Source organism: Budorcas taxicolor, chromosome 7 (assembly GCF_023091745.1).
Source record: "Budorcas taxicolor isolate Tak-1 chromosome 7, Takin1.1, whole genome shotgun sequence".
Lineage (NCBI taxonomy): Eukaryota > Metazoa > Chordata > Mammalia > Artiodactyla > Bovidae > Budorcas > Budorcas taxicolor.
The window spans coordinates 92,793,934-92,811,705 of NC_068916.1; the positions used below are offsets into that span (position 1 = coordinate 92,793,934).

Sequence of the window (17,772 nt, forward strand, 5' to 3'; positions counted from 1 at the left end):
AGGACAAGTGGAAGCTAGTACCTAGTCTCTCCTGGACTCAGCCCTATGTGGTTTTTCTGTTTGCTGTTTTTAATCTGTACCCTTTCACTGTAATAAACTGCAACTGTGAATTTAATAGCTTTTCTGAGTTCTGGGAGTTCTGCCAGCAAACCATCAAACCTAAGGGCAGTCTTGAGGACCCTCAATACAGTAACCTTGTTTCCACATTTTAAAAATGCACTTTATATTAGTACCTACTTAAAGGATAGCTGTGGGGATCAAATGAACTAATGTGTGTTAGGTTCTTAGAACAATACCTGGCATGTAATGTTTGCTGCTTCTCATGCTGTTACAAAAATAAATGGTCCTAGCAACTGAACAGCTTGGTCTAGTGAGAGAGGCCATTAACTAATCAAACTACAAGTACGGAAACAGTATGCATAATGTTTCAAAGAAACAAGGAGCATCACTTCTTCTTTCCGACTGTATATTCCTTTAACCTGATTCCACATTCTTAGAATCTATTCCCACACACAACTCTCCAGTTTCTACAAACTGAAAAAAATCACACGCATCTTTGTGGTTTAATCTTTTTACCCCACCCTCTGGGGTCTGTTTGGACTTGTCTGCTTGCAGGTCTAGAAGAAACGGAAGATGGTTGGAATAAGAAAAGAGGAAGATCAGCGATCCACTGTGGGCAACTCAGGGGAGGCCGTTGCCAGGCTCTTCCGGCCAGGGGAGACTGACCTCCTGGGAAGGCGTAAAAGGGCTGCTTCTCCTGGCAAAGGAGGCTCAGCAGAATTAGAGATCCGAGGTGCCCAGCTTCCTCAGAGTATGCGTTTATGTACCCACCATGATGATCAAGGTCCAACCGTTCCTTTAGGATTGCAAATTCAAACTGTGCTGTAATTCAGTCAACCACGTGATGTGTCTTACAGAAATCTCAGTACAGCAACTCCTTATTTTAGGGCAACCACAGATACCAATTTTGGTATCTGCAAGTGGAATGCTGTCACACCAAAACCTTAAATGTGAGAATGGCTTTGGAATCAGGCAGAGGGGGGTCTGAAAAAAGTGTTAGAGAAAGCCTACAGCACCCATCCCACTGAAGAATCTGTTAATAGAAGCCCCATGGTCCTTGATAAGGCTGTGGGTGAGGACCTCCAACAAAGCAAAGTAAGTGTTCCTGGAACTCGAGAAGGGGGCTGTTAGGTAATGGTGGCAATTTTAGTGTCCCACAGAATTATACGGAAAGTAGAAAATGCACCTAATGAAATGATTGATCTAACAAGGAGACTTCTACCTAGAGTGCTGAATGTGCCACCTGGTTCTTCTTGCTGCTTATACTCAAATGTGAGAAGCAAGCAATATATTAATAAAAGAACTGTTAAACAAAAAGGAGCCACACCGTGCACTGCAAAAGATACTGCCAAGGAAATGAAATGACAAGTCACAGACCAAGAGAAAATATTTTCAAAAGACATATCTAATAAAGGTATCTTACTCAAAATATATTAAGAATTGATGCTTTTGAGCTGTGGTGTTGGAGAAGACTCTTGAGAGTCCCTTGGACTGCAAGGAGATCCAACCAGTCCATCCTAAAGGAAATCAGTCCTGAATATTCACTGGAAGGGTTGATGGTGAAGCTGAAACTCCAATACTTTGACCACGTGATACAAAGAACTGACTCATTTGAAAAGACACTGATGCTGGGTAAGATTGAAGGTGGGAGGAAAAGGCAACGACAGAGGATGACATGGTTGGATGGCATCACCGACTCGATGGATATGAGTTAGAGTAAGCTCCAGGAGTTGGTGATGGACAGGTAGGCCTGGCGTGCTATAGTCCATGGGGTCGCAAAGAGTTGGACACAACTGAATGACTGAACTGAACTGATGAAGAATTAAAAAATGGGCAAGAGACTTGATAAGTACATCCTGACTAAAGAAGATTACAGGTGGAAAATAAGCTTACAAAAAGATGTTTAACATCATATGTCATCAGTTCAGTTCAGTTCAGTTCAGTCGCTCAGTCGTGTCTGACTCTTTGCGACCCCATGAATCACAGCACGCCAGGCCTCCCTGTCCATCACCATCTCCCGGAGTTCACTCAGACTCATGTCCATCGAGTCCGTGATGCCATCCAGCCATCTCATCCTGGGTCGTCCCCTTCTCCTCCTGCCCCCAATCTCTCCCAGCATCAGAGTCTTTTCCAATGAGTTAACTCTTTGCATGAGGTGGCCAAAGTACTGGAGCTTCAGCTTTAGCATCATTCCTTCCAAAGGGAATTGCAAATTAAAACAATGAGATACCACTACACAACCTACATTGCCACATCATTATCACCCAAAGTCTGTAGTTTACATTAGAGTTCTCTCTTGGTGTTGTATATTCAGTGGGTTTGGACATATCTATAAAGGTATGTGTCTACCATCAGAGTATCATACAGAATAGTTTCACTACCCTAAAAAATCCTCATTAGTATGCCTATTCACATCCATTTTAGGATGGCTAAAATCCTTTAATACTGATGACACCAAATGCTGACAAGGATAAAGAGCAACAAGAACTTGCTTTCGTTGTTGGCCAGAATGCAAAATGATACAGCTATGTTGGAAGACAATTTGACAGTTTCTTACAAAATTAAACATATTCTCACCATACAACCCAGGATCACGCTCCTTGGTATTTAGCCAAACTAGTTGAAAAATTATGTCCACACACACATCTGCATACAGATATCAACAGCAGTTTTAGTCATTATTGCCAAACTCAGAAAGAACAAAAGTGTCCCTCAGTAGGTGAATGAATAAATCAATTGTAGTACATTCATACAAAAGAATGTTATTCGGCAACACTTAAATTAAAAAAAAAAAAAAACAACGGTATCAAGCCATGAAAAGACAGGGAGGAAACTTAAAAAGTATATTACTAAGTAAAAGAAGCCAACGTGCAAAGGCCTGCATACTACATACAATTCCTACTCGTTGATATTCTGGAAAGGGCAAAACTAAGGAAACTAAAAAGATTAGTGGTTGCCAGGGGTTAGGGAGGAAGGAGGAGTGAATAGGCATATTAATGAGGATTTTTTAGGGTAGTGAAACTATTCTGTATGATACTCTGATGGTAGACACATACCTTTATGGATATGTCCAAACCCACTGAATATACAACACCAAGAGAGAACTCTAATGTAAACTACAGACTTTGGGTGATAATGATGTGGCAATGTAGGTTAACTTATAAGCAAAGTTATGATAAATCTAGACAGCATATTAAAAAGCAGGGATATCACTTTGCCAACCAAAGTCCGCATAGCTAAAGCTATGGTTTTACCAGTTGTATGTACAGATGACAGAGTTGGATCATAAAGAAGGCTGAGTGCCAAAGAACTGATGCTTTTTTGTATGTTTGTTTGTTTGTTTATTTGTTTTTAGAACTGATGCTTTTGAAATGTGCTGCTGGAGAATCTTGAGAGTCCTCTGGACTGCAAGGAGAGCAAACCAATGAATCCTAAAGGAAATCAACCCTGAATATTCATAGAAGGACTGAAGCTGAAACTCCAAGACTTTGGCCATCTGATGCAAAGAGCCATTTCATTGCAAAAGACCTTGAGCTGGGAAGGACTGAAAGCAAAGGGGAAGCAGGCAGGAGACGATGAGACGGTTAGATAGCATCACTGACCCAACGGACACGATTATGAGCAAACTCCAAGGGATAGTGGAGGATAGAGGAGCCTGGTATGCTGCAGTCCATGGAGTCACAGAGTCAGACACCACTTAGTGACTGACCAATAACAACAGTAACAGGTTAACTGACTGTAACAAATGTAGCGCCACTCTTGATACAGAATTTTATAGCAGGGAAGGCTGTGTGAGTCCAAGAGGCAGGAGGTATATGGGAAATCTCTGAACTCTCCACTCAACTGTGCTGTGAACCTAAAACTGTTCTAGAAAATACAGTCTATTAAAAAGAGAAAAAATTCCTCTCCAGAAGACAAATGACGCTGAGTAAGAAATGTCTTCTAAGCAAATCCAGGACACTACCAGGAAAACATGGTTCAAAGATGAAGCTGAGTGTTAAATACTAATATATCAATACATTAAAGGCAATACCTTAGAATATTAGTCAGTCAGACAAAAGGCCCTTTCAAGAGAGTAGAGTGTGCCTTACTGATTCTCTCAAACAATAAAGCTTCTAGAGAGCTTACAGTCATTGTCCCCCAGCCTAATAAGCAGGAGCCTGAAGTATACAAGGATTTAACTTTTAAAAAATATGTGTAGTTGTGGCATTTGTCTAACTAAATAAATGTACCTCAATAGAATTCACATCTCAATAGAATTTACAGAATATCCACAAGATGTCTATAGGATTTTCAATACATCTTTTAATTTAACATTTAAAAGATTTAATACATCTTAAATGAAAAGAGATTTTGGGACACTACAGTTTTAACAGTAGGAAGCAGATGGAAAAAACCATTCACCTGCAAACACCTATGATATTTTATGAAAAAAAAAAAAGAGGTAAGACCAAGAGTATAGATGGCAAAGCTGTAAACATGGATAACAACTCCCAGGGTTGAGCCCTATCAATACTGCCCATCTGGATTTCAGAAATGCTATAAGCCAGTGATGCCTTTGTGTCTCCCATTTTCCCCCTTAAGAAACAAGAACATCTACAGAAGTTACCCTGTGCCTGACCCACCACTGTATTTGGGAGGTGGGGCAGATGGATGAGAAGAGACAAGTGGAAATGACTGAACTCAAGAAGCTATGCTGAAGGAGTGACCTTCAAGGAACCCCACCTACACCTGGACCTGCCTTAGATGATGTGGTTCTGGACTTCAAGGTGATACAGTCATAGAATGAGACATGTGATGGCCTTGGGAAGAAGTGAGCATGTTGTATATGGGGAAAGGACAGGAACCCCTGCAGGCTGGGGGGCAGACAGTGGCAGGTAGCCTTCCACTCTTAGGAGTCACGCCTCCACGAAGTAACCTCCCACACCGACCAGAGCTCACCTGTATGACCAACGGTAAACAGAAGTGACAGTATCACTCTTCTGAGATTGTGGCTTCCATCCTGTGTGCTCTCCCTCTCTAGGATCATTCGCTCTTGAGAAAACCATGTTGTGAGCAGCCGTATGGAGAGAGGGGCCCGTGGCATGAGTGAGGGAAGCTTCCTGCCAGCAGACACACGGGTGCACGTTGGAAGCACATGGTTCAGACCAGGTTAGACTACAGATGACAGCAGCCCCAGCTGACACCAAAATTCCAACCCTGCGAGGGATCCTGAACAAGAACCTAGCTAAGTGAAAAGTTACAGTGTCAGTCGCTCAGTCATGTCCGAGTCTTTGCGACCCCACAGACTGTGGCCCACCAGGCTCCTTGGTGTATGGGATTCTCCAGGCAAGAATACTGCAGTGGGTAGCCATGCCCTCCTCTTAGGGGATCTTCCCGATCTGATCCAAGGATTAAACCCGGGTCTTCCACACTGCAGGTAGATTCTTTACTGTCTGGGCCACAAAAACCTAGCTAAGCTGCTCCTAAATTCCTGACCCTAAGAGAACATGCAGATAACAGATGTTCTTCATTTTAGCTGTTAAATTTTAAGATAACTTGTTACACAGCAACAGACAACAAATATTCAAATCCCCAGCGAACTACTGCACATCACTTTAGCTCCTGGATTCATTTATTTTCATTATCACTGACTAAATTGCTCACCAATTTTCCAATTCAGCAATAATTTATTTTCCACATGGGAAAGGAACTTCTTTTGGATTTTCCAAAGCAAAAATGCTGCTTTCTCCCACTGTTTTTGGATTTTTTTAAAAAAGGGAAAATATCCCGAAAGAACAAGATACAGATCAAAAATGCTTTCCTGCTGGAGAGAAGAGGTCCAAAACTGCCTCCAGTAAGACCAACTTTGCCATATCTCAGAACCAAACCTAGAGTCATCCTGTATAAATTCAGACCACAATCCAATCTATAGGAAAGACCCTACCATCTATTATTTTTCATTTCATTTTTCCTTCTTCCTTTCTTCTACTTTCATGTACCAACTTTTTTGCTCAATCATTTTAGATGGTATATAAACTAAAAGTCCTCTTGGAGATCTCTCTGATCAAATTATTTCAAGTTTTTGAGCAATATCAGGTGATTCAACTTTAAAGTGGGTCTAAGGATAAGCCTCCTATCCTTATCCCTCAGAGAGCAGACAGAATGAAAACCATAATCACAGAAAACTAATTAAATTGATCACATGGACCACAGCCTTGTCTAGTTCAATGAAACTATGACCCATGCCGTGTAGGGCCACCCAAGACGGGTGGATCATGGTGGAGAGTTCTGACAAAACGTGGTCCACTGGAGAAGGCAATGCCAAACCACTTCAGTACCTTGCCTTCAGAACAGCATGAACAGTATGAAAAGGCAAAAAAATAGGACACTGAAAGATGAACTCTCCAGGTTGGTAGGTGCCCAATATGCTATTAGAGAAGAGTGGAGAAATAAAACCAGAAAGAATGAAGAGAAGGAGCTAAAGCAAAAACAACACCCAGTTCTGGATGTGACTGGTGATGGACATAAAGTCTGATGTTGTAAAGAGCAACACTGCATAGGAACCTGGAATGTTAGGTCCATGAATCAAGACAAATTGGAAGTGGTCAAATAGGAGAAGGCAAGAGTGAACATCAACATTTTAGGAATCAGTGAACTAAAATGAACTGGAATGGGGGAATTTAACTCAGATGACCATCATATCTACTACTATGGGCAAGAATCCCTTAGACGAAATGGAGTAGCCCTCATAGTCAACAAAAAAGTCTGAAATGCAGTACTTGGATGCAATCTCAAAAACGATAGAATGATCTCTGTTTGTTTCCAAGGCAAACAATTCAACATCACAGTAATCCAAGTCTATGCCCTGACCAGTAACGCTGAAGAACCTGAAGTTGAATGGTTCTGTGAAGACCTACAAGACCTTCTAGAACTAACACACCAAAAAGATGTCCTTTTCATCACAGGGGACTGGAATGCAAATGTAGGAAGTCAAGAGATACCTGGAGTAACAGGAAAATTTGGCCTTGGAGTACAGAATGAAGCCGAGAGAATGCAGAGGTCATAGCAAACATCCTCTTCCAAGAACACAGGAGAAGGCTCTACACATGGACATCACCAGATGGTCAATCCTGAAATCATACTGATTATAGTCTTTGCAGACAAAGATGGAGAAGTTCTATACAGTCAGCAAAACAAGCCCAGGAGCTCACTGTGGCTCAGATCATGGCTCCTTATTGCCAAATTCAGAATTAAATTGAAGAATGTAGAGAAAACCTCTAGACCATTCAGATGTGGCCTAAATTAAATCCCTTACGATCATACAGTGGAAGTGACAAACAGATTCAAGGGATTAGATAAAATAGACAGAGTACCTGAAGAACTATGGAATGAGGTTCATGACATTGTACAGGAGGCAGGGAACAAGACCATCACCAAGGAAAAGAAGTGCCAAAAGGCAAAATGGCTGTCTGAGGAGGCCTTACAAATAGCTGTGAATAGAAGAGAAGCGAAGGCAAAGGAGAAAAGGAAAAATATACCTATCTGAATGCAGAGTTCCAAAGAATAGAAAGGAAAGATAAGAAAGCCTTCCTCAGCGTTGAATGCAAAGAAATGAGGAAAACAAGAGAATGGAAAAGACTAGAGATGTCTTCAAGAAAATTAAAGATACCAAGGGAACATTTCATGCAAAGATGGGCACAATAGAGGACAGAAATGGTATTAACCTAACAGAAGCAGAAGATATTAAGAAGAGGTGGCAAGAATACACAGAACTGTACAAAAAAGATCTTCATGACCCAGAAAACCACAATGGTGTGATCACTCACCTAGAGGCAGACAACCTGGAGTGCGAAGTCAAGCGGGCCTTAGGAAGCATCACCACGAACAAAGCTAGTGGAGGTGATGGAATTCCAGTTGAGCTATTTTCAAATCCTAAAAGATGATGCTGTGAAAAGTGCTGCACTCAATATGCCAGCAAATTTGGAAAACTCAGTAGTGGCCTCAGGACTGGAAAAGGTCAGTTTTCATTCGAATCACTAAGAAAGGCAATGTCAAGGAATATTCAAACTACCGCACAATTGCACTCATCTCACACGCAGGCAAAATAATGCTCTAAATTCTCCAAGCCAGGCTTCAACAATATGTGAACCGAGAACTTTCAAATGTTCAAGCTGGATTTAGAAATGGCACAGGAACCAGAGATCAAATTGCCAACATCCACTTGATCATGGAAAAAGCAAGAGGTTCACAGAAACAACTATTTCTGATTTGTTGACTAAGCCAAAGCCTTTGACTGTGTGAATCATAATAAACTGCGGAAAATTCTGACAGAGATGGGCATACCAGACCACCTGACCTGCCGTCTGAGAAATCTATATGCAGGTCAAGAAGCAACAGTTAAAACTGGACATGGAACCTCAGACTGGTTCCAAATAGGAAAAGGAGTACATCAAGGTTGTATATTCTCACCCTGCTTATTTAACTTGTATGCAGAGTATATCATGAGAAATGCTGGGCTGGATGAAGCACAAGCTGGAATCAAGACTGCCGGGAGAAATACCAATAACGTCAGATATGCAGATGATAACACACTTAAGGCAGAAAGCGAAGAAGAACTAAAGAGACTCTTGATGAAAGTGAAAGAAGACAGTGAAAAAGTTGGCTTAAAGCTCAACATTCAGAAAACTAAGATCATGGCATCTGGTCCCATCACTTCATGGCAAATAGATGGGGAAATAATGGAAACAGTGACAGACTTTATTTTTGGGGGCTCCAAAATCACTGCAGATGGTGACTGCAGCCATGACATTAAAAGACACTTGCTCCTTGGAAGAAAAGCTATGACCAACCTAGACAGCATATTAAAAAGCAGACACACTATTCTGCCACCTAGATCTGTCTAATCAAGGCTATGGTTTCTCCAGTAGTCATGTATGGATGTGAGAGCTGGACTATTAAGATAGCTGAGCGCCAAAGAATTGATGCTTTTGAATTGTGGTATTGGAGAAGACTCTTGAGAGTCTGTTGAACTTCAAGGTGATCCAACCAGTCAATCCTAAAGGAGATCAGTCCTGAAATATTCACTGGAAAGACTGATGCTGAAGCTGAAAGTCCAATACTTTGGCCACCTGATACAAAGAACTGACTCACTGGAAAAGACCCTGATGCTGGGAAAGATTGAAGGCAGGAGAAGAAGGGGAAGACAGAGGATGAGATGGTTGGATGGCATCAACTACTCGATGGACATGAGTTTGAGCATGCTTTGGGAGCTGGTGATGGACAGGGAGGCCTGGAGTGCTGCAGTCCATGGGGTCGCAAAGAGTCGGACACAACTGAGTGACTGAACTCAGGGAAAACTGAGTTCATTGAACTCCTAACATTCCTCCGCTACAGCACATGAAACCTAATCACTGATTAAAGAAGAAAAAAAAGATCATAAATTGGTATATTAGTCTGCTCCAGATGCCATAACAAAATACTGCCTGGCTCAAACAAAGGACTTTATTTTCTCACTGTCCCGGAGGCTAGAAATCCCACAACGTCTGACAGGGTTGGCTTTTGGTGAGAACTTTCTTCTTGGCTTTTAGACAGCCACCTGTTTGCTGTGTTCTAACATGGTAGAGAGAGAAATCAAGTGAGGTTTCCAGTATCAAGACACGAATCCTATCAGATCAGGATCCTACCCACATGAGCTCATTTAACCTTAATTACTTTGGTGGGGTTAGAGCTTCAAATTATGTATTTTGAGAGATGCAACTGACTCCATAGCAATTAGAAAGTATCCGGGGATGTCATGTTTAGAAGCATTTGTGTTATAACATTCTTGATACTTTTCCAAACAGCCTCAGTCTTAGAAGAGAGATTACCTCCACATCATCAGTTCATTTGGCCCTGCATTCAAATGCTAAAGCCATTTTTGTTCCTAATCAGAGGAAGGAAGAAGCAGAGAAAGGAGATGTGAAAGGCTTTGGCCAACTATAGAGTTTGATGCGACAATCCACACAAGAGATTACCTTCACTTCTAATGCTGATTACAAGTGCACAGGATGCCCAAAGTCCATTCAGGCCTGACAATTCGCTAGAAGACGTAAATAACTCACTGAAAAATTTTCATACTCATGACTATGGTTTAAGCATGATTAAAGTCAGGGAAGGGAAAAAAACATATAGGACAAAGTTGAGAGTACAAACGGAGCTTCCGATGTCTTCTGTGAAGTTGTGTTGTTGTTGTTTAGTCACTAAGTCACGTCTGACTCTCTTGCAGCCCCATGGACTGTAATCCACCAAGCTCCTCCGTCCATGAGGTTCTCCAAGCAAGAATACGGGAGTGGGTTGCCATTTCCTTCTCCAGGAGATCTTCCTGACCCAGGGATCGAACCCACGTCTCCTGCATTGGCGGGCAGATTCTTTACCACTGACCCTCCTGGCAAGTCCCTCTGTGAAGTTTTGGATATTACTCTCTGCTAACTATATGGCATAATATGCACTGACTACTGCCAACCTGGAGAGCTTGCCGGAAACGTGGTGTTCATAGTTGTTGTTGTTTTTTTTTTGGGGGGGGGTGGGCTGGGGTTGGGGGAGTCTCCATTGCATAGGCATGATGGACTGACTGCTTACATGGCTGATCTCAGTTTCAATGTCAGCTGATACCAAGGGAGTCAAAGTCCCTACACTAAAGTCAGACAGTCTTTCTGGCTATGTGCAGCCTCCACTCTAAATCATACTGTTAGACAATGTGATCCAAAGTCCCCAAGCAAACCAAGATACCATCCAGAAACTGAGGGCAAAAACCAGGCCTCTTTTGGGGCAAAGCTAAATTCTTTGTCACACAGGAGACAAGAGAAACCATTCAATAGTTTCCGTTGGCTACAGAGGCAGGTCCAGAATCCCATGACTTGATTCCTGTTTCACCAACTCCATCTCTCATAACAATCAAACTTTCTGCTCGAGTATTTGCAAATTTCTTTTAGTTTTTAAAAAATACCACACAGCTGACAGCTATTTCTTCTGTTTAGAAAGCTTTTTCACTTTATTTTTAAATGACTTATTCTTAAGTTTTCAACTTAGGTATCAATGTCTCTATCAAGTCTTTCAAAAACCCCAGGTAAGGCACTGTGCCTCTCCCATACCATCCTATACATACTTCTATCATATTACAAATATTTTGCTAAAATCTTGTCTTTATAGCAGACATCCCAACCAGCACATAAGATCCTCAAGTATGGGATCCAGACTGCCTTATGACTAGGCATCCATCTTTTACGGATTCAGATAACTGAGACCCTGCCTAACTATTTCCCTGTTTTCCCTGCCTCATATTCAGTTCATGTAGATCTTGGGCCTTTTCCTGTTCCTGTGTCTCCCCACTTCTTCCCATCACTTTTGAGATAAGAGTCCAATCCCTGTTCAGCTATAATACCTGTTGACAGATGCCCTTTCTTTTCTGCCAATACTTTCCCTGCTTTCCTGATCTGATTCTTCCTCTCTTGTTGACCAACCAATTCCTGGATCTGACCACTCAAGATAAATACTTCAACTACATTAATGGGTATTAAGACAAATGAACTGTGATGATTAATTGTTTCCCAAACTACCTGAGTTACTGTAAGAGTCACTTCCATAGTATAGACAAAGACATGATATCAAGAATAATGGGGTAATTCAAGTCAAGAGAATATCTCAGTTATTAATTAATCAAACTTTTTAGTTTCTTAAACTGCTTTACCTTGAGTTATAATTTTGGTCACATGTCTAGCTTGTTCCATGTTCTAAATAAAGGACACAGTACTAAGTTATGCTTTTCAGATGAAAAAGATATCACACTGCTTCATTACCTTGGATATTAACTCTGACTTTTTTTTTTTTAAATAGAAGTACTGTGTCTGTTGAGCCACATATAGTATGTTCCCTGCCTTCTTACACCGTATCACATATGATGGCAATGATTAGCAGGGGATGGGAAAACCAGCCACATCCACAGCCATTAGCAGTTATACTATTGGGTACTAGTTGCTATCATTTCCTCAATTAGCTACTAAAGGGTCTTAAGAGGCCCAAATCCACAGTCTTAGTCTTATCAACGCCTCTCTAACCACTAAGCAAATCAACCCTAAGTATATGATCAACCTAGACTACACCTAAAATTAATATCCAATCTGCTATAAAGAAATAGAAACATACAATAAATGCTTTGCTTCAATGATGTCTTCACAGTGAGATTTTTCTTTACAGCAAATATTATCTGTTATGTATACTGCAGTATCTATATAGTAATAATGAACCATTCTCCAAAAAAGGAGACAAGAACACAATATCAGATTAAGTAGCAGAGCACTGCTACCTCTAAATTATCTTTAATTTAGCTGTGAAACATTAAGCAAGTCAGTCATCTGGTACCTCATCCGTAGCAAATTCATAGAATGACACGCAAGAGTGTGGTACAATTTTTCATTCAGCACTTTAAATCAAAGCATAGTAATTAACTTAAATAAGCTTTATAACTGAAATAGCTAAATGCAGTACCCACAAAATATTTAATAAACGATAGTGTAAAAAACATTCAACAGTTTAAAAAAAAAGATGCATTATCTTATACTAAAAATAAAAAGTCCTTCCTTTCTTAAACGGATACATTAAAAATAATTTTTAACAATGTTGAACATTGTTAAACTACAAAATCAGTCATTAAATAACTCAATTAAATAACTCCAGCTCTATGGCTGGAGATGATATGATATACAGTCTGAACAACTTAAGTTTATTTCTGCGGGCTGTATACATCGCACACCCTCCAGATACTAAGCGTTGAACCAGATGAACTGACATGTTACCTGGTAGACAGTTGGTGAGGAGAAGGCAATGGCACCCCACTCCAGTAGTCTTGCCTGGAAAATCCCATGGGCAGAGGAGCCTGGTAGGCTGCAGTCCATGGGGTTGCTAAGAGTCGGACACGACTGAGCAACTTGACTTTCACTTTTTACTCTCATGCATTGGAAAAGGAAATGGCAACCCACTCCAGTGTTCTTGCCTGGAGAATCCCAGGAATGGGGGAGCCTGGTGGGCTGCCGTCTATGGGGTCGCACAGAGTCAGACACGACTGAAGCGACTTAGAAGCAGCAGCAGCAGCAGACAGTTGGTGATGGACAGAGAGGCCTGGCGTGCTGCGATTCATGGGGTCGCAAAGAGTCGGACATGACTGGGTGGCTGAACTGGAACTGGACTGAACTGGACCTGGTTATACAGTAGGTGTGGCTGCATAACGTAAGGCCAGCTGGCTGATTTCAGAACCACAGGCTGAAATGCAGCCGTGGTTTGCACTCCCGCCCTGTCCCATCCCCTTCCAGTCTGGGGAGCTGCATCACTGTCTGTCCTTTCATTGCCAGGTCCCCTGTCTTCTCCTGTCAGTTCCAGGGCTTGGTCCCTTAATGTTACTGAACTCCTTTGCTATTCTCCATCTAGCCACATCCAACTGCTACCTAACATGTCTTTTCTCTGTTTCTTCATCATTTTTCTCTCTTCTGTTTCCTGCTCTTCTCAGCTACCAAAAACAACACAAGAGCGATCTACTTCACAGCCACAGTCAGCCAATCAATATATTCCTTCCCATCTAAAGAAAAAGAGAAAAGAATCAAAGCAGGTCAGGATGATTTTCGGCTTTTCAGAACTTTTCATCACAGTCTGATACCCAGAAGTTCATTCATTGTTATCAAAGTTATTTCATGGTTTCTTTTACTTCTAAGTTTGGAATTACTACAGGTACTTGGTCTATAGAAAATTTAAGTTTTGATAATTATAGCATTTTAAGGTTAAAAAAGTAACAGAAGACAAGGTGGCTGCTTTCTCAACCCTTAAAAAAATTTACTGCCAAAAAACCTGCAAAATTTTCTATTAAGATCAGGCCTTAAGGGGAGTTCCTGGGTGGCCTCATGGTTAGGATTCCAGACTTTCACTGCCATGGCCTGAGTTCAGTCCCTGGATGGGGAACTGAGATGCTGCAAGCTGTGTGCCACAGCCAAAAACAACAAAAAAATAGATCTTAGAATAAATGAACAATGCTCCAAAGAAGGACATAAAAATATGGCCAAAAAGCAGATTAAAAGATACTTAATATCACCAATCATTAGGAAAATCAAAGCCACTGAGATATTACTTCATACCCATTCAGTTCAGTCGCTAAGTCATGTCCGACTCTTTGCGACCCCATGAATCACAGCATGCCAGGCCTCCCTGTCCATCACCAACTCCCGGAGTTCACTCAGACTCACGTCCATCGAGTCAGTGATGGCATCCAGCCATCTCATCCTGGGTCGTCCCCTTCTCCTCCTGCCCCCAATCCCTCCCAGCATCAGGGTCTTTTCCAATGAGTCAACTCTTCGCATGAGGTGGCCAAGGATGACTTTTTTTTTTTTTTTTAAAGAGAGAAAATATGTCTGGCGAGACTATGGAAAACTGTTGGTGAGGATGCAGAGGAAATGAAACCTCTGCACTGCCAGAAGGAAGGTAAAATAGTGCAGCCATTGTGGATAGCAGTATGGCAATTTCTAAAAAATTAAATACAGAATTAGCACATAATCCAACACTTCCACTTCTGGGTAAATAACCAAAAGAAATGAAAGCAGGAGACTAAAACAGATATTTGCACACCCGTGTTCACAGCAGCATTACCTGCAATAGCCAAATGGTGGAACCAACACAGTATTCACAGACAAATGAACAGATAAACAAACTGTAGTCTATATACACAAGAGAATATTATTCAGCCTTAAAAAAGGAAGAACATTTAACATGCTACACCATATATGAACTTTGAAGGCACTATGCTAAACAAAATAAGCCAGTCACAAAGGGACAAATGTCATATGATTCCACTTATATGAGATATCTAGAGCAGAAACCGAAGGCAATGGTACCCCACTCCAGTACTCTTGCCTGGAAAATCCCATGGACCGAGGAGCCTGGTGGGCTGCAGTCCATGGGGTCACTAAGAGTCAGACACAACTGAGTGACTTCACTTTCACTTTTCACTTTCATGCACTGGAGAAGGAAATGGCAACCCACTCCAGTGTTCTTGCCTGGAGAATCCCAGGGACAGGGGAGCCTGGTGGGCTGCCGTCTATGGGGTCACACAGAGTCGGACACGACTAAAGCAACTTAGCAGCAGCAGCAAAGCAGAAACAAAATTCATAGAGAAAGAAAGTAGACTAATGGTTGCCCAGGGCTGAGAAGGGGGGAGAATGGGGAATGTTTAATGGGTATGGAGTTTCGCTTGGGGAAGATAAAAAAGTTCCGGAAATGGATGGTAGTGACAGCTGCATAACAATGTGAATGTATTAATACTTGATGCCACTGAAGTGTACACTTAAAAATGGTTAAAACAACTGATTTTATGTTATGTGTATTTTACCACAATTTTAGAGAAAAAAGAATGAAAAGCTGATGTAAGTTAGCTTTTTTCACTCCTACTCAGCTATCCATGGCCACTGTACAAACCCAATTTGATCCTAAAACAGACAGGACAAGTTATGTAAATGTGCTAATGCGAGCTTGGAAACATCTCTACATATCTGAAGACATCAGATTCTCCTCATAGAGGTCTGTCGGGGAAAGCTGAGAAAAATAGGCTGTCAATAAAAAAGGTCACTTATGGTCACACAAATCACTGAATATTCTTGAGAATTTTAAACACTGATGCCTGCATGCCTAGATCCTTGCTATTCCAAGATATACCAAGATATTCCAAGATATACAAAATATATTCCTTTTCCGAGCCTGAAACGTACCACATACCTCCAGAGCTCACTCTCTGACTTCATCCAGATCTCTGCTCAAAAGTCCTCTTATCAAAGAGGCTGACACTGACCACACTATTTAAAAGAGCATGTTCCATTATTCTCTCTCCCCTCAGTGTGCTTTATTTTTCTTCATAGCTCTTACCACTACTTGATATATTTACTTGCTAATTGTCCTTCTCTATTCACAATGTAAATTTCAACACAAAGATGACCTCTTTTGTTTGCTATTGGAAACCCAGCACCTAGAACACTACCTGGCACGCTGAAAGTGGCCAATGAGTATCTGTTAATTGAATGACTGGATAGATGTTTACAGTTTCATAGGTCATATTGCCCTCTTGGCGTTGGTACTATTTTACCATTTACCAGCATTGTAGTAGCCACTGCCTCAAAGCCATCCAGAGTATCCCTGGTTTAGGCTTTACCATTAAGTTGAAGGAATATTTAGTTAAAGAGTCAGATAGAAGCCTGGTAGCAGCATGTCAAAAAAAATGCTCCCTGACTTTCTAAATCAGTTCAGTTCAGTCAGTCCCTCAGTCGTGTCTGACTCTTTGCAACCCCATGGACTGCAGCACTCCAGGCTTCCTTGTCCATCATCAACTCCCCGAGCTTGCTCAAACTCATGTCCATGGAGTTGGTGACGCCGTCTAACCATCTCATCCTCTGTCGTCCCCTTTTGACGTTCGTTTTCTAAATACATTACATAAATACAGTGTATCTCTTCCTCGCAATGAGGGATAAAAAATAAACACGAAGAATGTATCTCTAACAAAGCTTTAAGACAAAAGATACCATGAATTGGATATTTCACGCATCTTGGTAAATGGTATAAGGCACATGGTAGCCTGAAAAACCATAGGATTTTTCCCTTTGCAACTTTTGAGAGGATTTGGGGAAATAGACAAGTGCAGTATAGTCAAAAACTAATCAATTACTTGGCACAACGAATACACACTCCGGAGCTCTAGACGAATATATGTTAAACCTCTGGATGAGGGAAAGAGAAGACTGTCTCCAAAATATACCTGACTTTATTTCAAAGTCAAGTCTTCAATTATGAATGCATCCCAGTGAAGTGTCCCACCAGAGCTCATGCAAGTTACAAGTTTTGAGAGCATTTTATAACTGCACTTTATAGTCTTCCGTCTGCAGCGAATGATTTCTGATAAAGGTCTGTCAGGTAATGGTAATTTTCGTAGAAAAATCTTTAACCAGAAAACTGCAATACATACCCCCTCACCCCACCCCCCCAACCTGAGAAAGCTTAGGAAGGCCCATTACGCTACAGTCTCCAAGTGGAAGGAGACTCATCCAGGGAACACACGTGTTCTGCCCCGCATTGAAAATGGAAATAGCAGGTGTTAAGCTGCCCATCGGCGAGGTCCCGGGCAGAGGGCAGAAGGGTGCGCAGGAACCACAGCTTGGCTCCCGGGTACCCTCCGGCCCCCTCCGGCGGCAGCGACCCCCGCCCCAGATGAATCAAGGAGCCGGCCTCTTCCTCTTGAGTCCGGCCGGGCCTGTCCCCTGCGAGCTCACACGCCGGCAAACGCTGGTCCTACCTGAACTCTGCCCCCAGCTGCAGGGCTGTGGGGGGAGGCGGGAGGAGGCGTGGCCTTCCAGCTCGCCAGTCGAACTCCCTCGTGCGGTTGTTATGACTTTCCCTCTCGGGAATCCGCGCCCCGATCAAGTTCAAGTTGCACTTCCGGGGTCCGTTGGATACTGCAACGTCATTGCGCACGCGACGACGACGACCGCGCCCCGGCCGGAAGTGGGCGGGGCGCGGTCGCTGGGTTGGTTCCTGGAGCTGTTCAGTTCAGTTCAGTTCAGTCGCTCACTCGTGTCCGACTCTTTGCGATCCCATGAATTGCAGCATGCCAGGCCTCCCTGTCCACCACCAACTCCCGGAGTTCACTCAAACTCAAGTCCATCAAGTCAGTGA

At 42.1% G+C, this 17,772-nt stretch overlaps 1 protein-coding gene across 4 annotated transcripts in view; it reads right to left on the reverse strand.

Moving 5' to 3' along the window:
• The window catches only part of FAM172A (family with sequence similarity 172 member A), a 407,588-nt gene extending 390,069 nt beyond the window's left edge, over window positions 1–17,519 (reverse strand). For 3 of the 4 annotated variants that reach the window (XM_052642598.1, XM_052642594.1, XM_052642596.1), the window contains exon 1: window positions 17,393–17,519. The gene's annotated coding sequence lies outside the window, so the exon portion shown is untranslated. The remainder of the gene's footprint in view (window positions 1–17,392) is intronic. The other variant, XM_052642597.1, reaches the window with a different exon arrangement.
• Between the last annotated feature and the right edge of the window lie 253 nt (window positions 17,520–17,772).